At 36.7% G+C, this 4,190-nt stretch overlaps 1 pseudogene; it reads left to right on the top strand.

Annotated features, from left to right (window-relative positions):
- The first annotated feature begins 1,022 nt into the window (after positions 1 to 1,022).
- On the top strand, positions 1,023 to 2,584 carry LOC100450628 (eukaryotic translation initiation factor 2 subunit 3-like; annotated as a pseudogene).
- The last annotated feature ends 1,606 nt before the right edge of the window (positions 2,585 to 4,190 follow it).

Raw genomic sequence — 4,190 nt, forward strand, 5'->3', positions numbered from 1 at the left:
ACATAGTGGTGGCAAGAGAGAATGAGGAAGAAGCAAAAGGGGAAACCCCTTATAAAACCATCAGATCTTGTGAGACTTATTCATTACCACGAGAACAGTAGGGGGGAAACCACCCCCGTGATTCAGTTATCTCCCAACAGGTCCCTCTCACAACACGTGCAAATTATAGGAGTACAATTCAAGATGAGATTTGGGTGAGAACACAGAGCGAAACCATATCAGAAGGAAAGGAGGATCCTATAGCAAAGGAAAAAAAGAGGGAGGGTCTCATTTTTGCAAGAAATAATAAACTCTTATCTGTGTATCTTAAGATAAACAGAGGAGACCATAACATACCACATCACTGGGAGGAAAAAGGCAATCTTGTTGAAAAGGCTCACTGACATTATGGAGCAACATTTACTAAGTTATAATGAATGATCAGCCTCTGGGACACAAATAGTCTACCAAGAAGGCTAAACTCATTCTTATTCAGATTAAATCAGCATATCTGCACCATTCTGATGATCCAGTCATACACTATCCATTACAGAAATACCATGGAGACCAGGGGGTACCCTCCTAGAATTAAATTTATAATAAAGAAAGCATACATAATTCTTTGTTTTCACAATGGAAAAACCTTAACATAATGAATAGTACATTTCTTCTAATTTTAGAGGAGTCTACTATACTGTCATACAGTATTAAATTTAAACCCCTTAATACAAATATTTATTGACTGCATGAACTGTTATGTAGTTTCTCTTAGAATAATGTGATAAAAATAACAATTAGAGAAAACACTTAAAATAAAAAATTAAAACCACATATTTTCAATGGTTTGGCATAATTACTGTGCTTTTTGAAATGGCCAGATTACTAACAAGAAACCAAGACAAGATTTCGGATTTGCTCAATCATTAAGTTCCTGACCTTTTGAAATCTAAAATCCTGGCTAAAAAATTTGAAGAAAATATTTTTAGGTAGCTTTTTAGGGCTTCCAAGGCAATACAAGAAGAATTTTGAGCTCTTCTGGTAACATGGTGGGCAGAGAAGCTGGAGTGACTCTGGGGCAGCTGCATCTTTCACGTCAGGATCTCACCACCTGGGATGTTACCAAGTTGACGCCACCTTCACACGAAGTTATCAGCAGACAAGCTACAATTAATATAGGTATAATTGGTCATGTAGCTCGTGGGAAATCCACAGTCATCAAAGCTATTTCTGGAGTTCACACTGTCGGGTTCAAAAATGAACTAGAAGGAAATATTACGATCAAGCTTGGATATGCTAATGCTAAGATTTATAAACTTGATGACCCCAGTTGCCATCAGCCAGAATGTTACAGATCTTGTGGGAGCAGTACACCTGAAGAGTTTCCTACAGACATTCCAAGGACCAAAGGGAGCTTCAAATTAGTCAGACATGTTTCCTCTGTTAACTGTCCTGGCCACAATATTTTGATGGCTACTATGCTGAATGGTGCAGTAGTGATGGATGCAGCTCTTCTGTTGATAGCTGGTAACGAATCTTTCCCTCAGCCTCAGACATCTGAACACCTGGCTGCTATAGAGATCATGAAACTGAAGCACATTTTGATTCTACAAAATAAAATTGATTTGGTAAAAGAAAGTCAGGCTAAAGAACAATACGAGCAAATCCTTGCATTTGTCCAAGGTACAGTAGCAGAGGGAGCTCCCATTATTCCAATTTCAGCTCAGCTTAAACACAATATTGAAGTTGTTTGTGAACACATAGTAAAGAAAATTCCACTACCCCCAAGAGACTTTACTTCAGAGCCCCGGCTTATTGTTATTAGATATTTTGATGTCAACAAACTTGGCTGTGAAGTTGATGACATTAAGGGAGGTGTAGCTGGTGGTAGTATCCTAAAAGGAGTATTAAAGGTGGGCCAGGAGATAGAAGTAAGACCTGGTATTGTTTCCAGAGATAGTGAAGGAAAACTCATGTGTAAACCAATCTTTTCCAAAATTGTATCACTTTTTGTGGAGTATAATGATCTGCAATATGCTGCTCCAGGCAGTCTTATTGGAGTTGGAACAAAACTTGACTCCACTTTGTGCTGGGCTGACAGAATGGTGGGGCAAGTACTTGGTGCAGTCAGACTTTACCTGAGATATTCACAGAATTGGAAATTTCCTATTTCCTGCTTAGAAAGCTTCTAGGTGTACACACTGAAGGAGACAAGAAAGGAGCAAAGGTTCAAAAGCTGTCTAAGAATGAAGTGCTTATGGTGAACATAGGATACCTGTTGACAGGAGGGAGAGTTAGTGCTGTCAAGGCCAATTTGGGTAAAATTGTTGTGACCAATCCAGTGTGCACGGAGGAGAAAAATTGCCCTTAGCTGAAGAGTCGAAAAAAACTGGTGTTTAATTGGTTGGGGTCAGATAAGAAGAGGAGTGACAATCAAGCCAACAGTAGATGATGACTGAAGAATACCGGTTAAATAACACATTCGGATGGATTTGGAAGTTGAATTTGTCTTAACAACCAAGAGGTTTATTTTCAAAGCAATATTGGGGAATTGGTTTCACAGTTCATTACCTTAGTAGGTAACTGTAAGGTTATTCTCTTTTTTTTGGTTATGAAAACTTAGGGACTACAATTAATATAAAAATTGGCAAATGTTGGATTGAATCTACATTTTGGCAGAAGTTAAGCATTCCCACATAATGTCAAAATTATACATCATGCAGTTTTTTTGTTTGTTTGTTTTATTTTATTTTGTTTTTGAGTCTGGCTCTGTCACCCAGGCTGGAGTGCAGTGGTGTGATCTGCAACTCCGCCTCCTGGGTTCAAGTGATTCTCCTGCCTCAGCCTCCTGAGTAGCTGAGATTACAGGTTTGCATCACCACACCTGGCTAATTTTTGTATTATTAGTAGAGACGGGGTTTTGGCATGTTGGCTAGGCCTGTCTCTACTGACCTCAGGGTGATCAGCCCACCTCGACCTCACAAAGTGCTGGGATTACAGGTGTGAGTCACCTTGCCCAGCCCATATCATATGGTTTGAAATGAAATTTTGAAACAACCAGTCTTTGCTGTAGTGCACACATATATCACTGAAACTTTTTGAAATAAGGTTTTTTCCAAAAAAAATAGAATTTTGAGAGTTATGCAGGAAAATGCATTCTACATACATGCATTGCTCTTCTGTGATTTGCTTTAAAATGGAAAGATCGATTATTGCAAATCTAGTTTCTCAATTTAGAGTAAATTAACAAAAGATTTATTTTTTAGACAAGCAAAAAAATTGTATAAAACCAAGGGTAACAGATGCCATTAGCTGCCAAAAAATAGTATGACTAGATTTAGTAAGTAGCCATGCAATTGACAACCCAATTGAACTAAGACCCTAGTAAGTGCATGTGGAAAGCATGTATGTGCAATGTGGTGGACCTCTACTCAGCACCTTCTTCTGCTTGTTTACATAGATATCAATTTCCCCTGAGTTAACTCAGAGTGAAAACTGGAAATTGAGAATGCTATTTTCAAAATGATTACTGAGAACATGGTTAACACTTTTTTATTTTTTCCATATTTTAAAGAAATTTTATGAATCTTACTTTGCCTCAAATGGGCATTTAATAAAAGATTGTTTACAGTATGCAATTTGGAATCATGAAAAATTTTAATATTCCAGGTAAGTCAGAGACACTTAAATGTCAACCAAATTTGATAGAACGTATTTAAATGACATCATGTCTTCTTAGCTGAGAGTTTTTTTAAATCAGTAAATTTAGAGAAAAATAGAAAACCAGTACTTTGTGCCAAATAACACTGTTTGGCACAGGAGTATCACCCAAACGTGTGCTCTTCATATTCATAATTAAAGTAGCAATAGCACCATGTGCACTCCTGGAACCAGCTGACCTGTTTGCTACTGATACAAAGTGGAGAAGGCATTGAAATATTGAAGGAGTGTAATATAAATTAAATACTTATATGAAATACAATTTAAAATAAAAAATAGCATTTAATGTTGTAAAGCTATATATGAGATTATTTGTATGAAGTCATAATATTTTTCCTTCTATCAACAGAATAACTTTATTCACAATATTTTTATTTCAAATAATATTCCCTTTTCTGCTTTATATTTGCTAGCTTTTGGTCAAACATTACCTGAGCTCAATAGAAATCCACAAAATTAATCTTTATTTTACCACAAGTGGTTTATTATTGATG

This window comes from Pongo abelii, chromosome 21 (assembly GCF_028885655.2).
Source record: "Pongo abelii isolate AG06213 chromosome 21, NHGRI_mPonAbe1-v2.0_pri, whole genome shotgun sequence".
NCBI lineage: Eukaryota > Metazoa > Chordata > Mammalia > Primates > Hominidae > Pongo > Pongo abelii.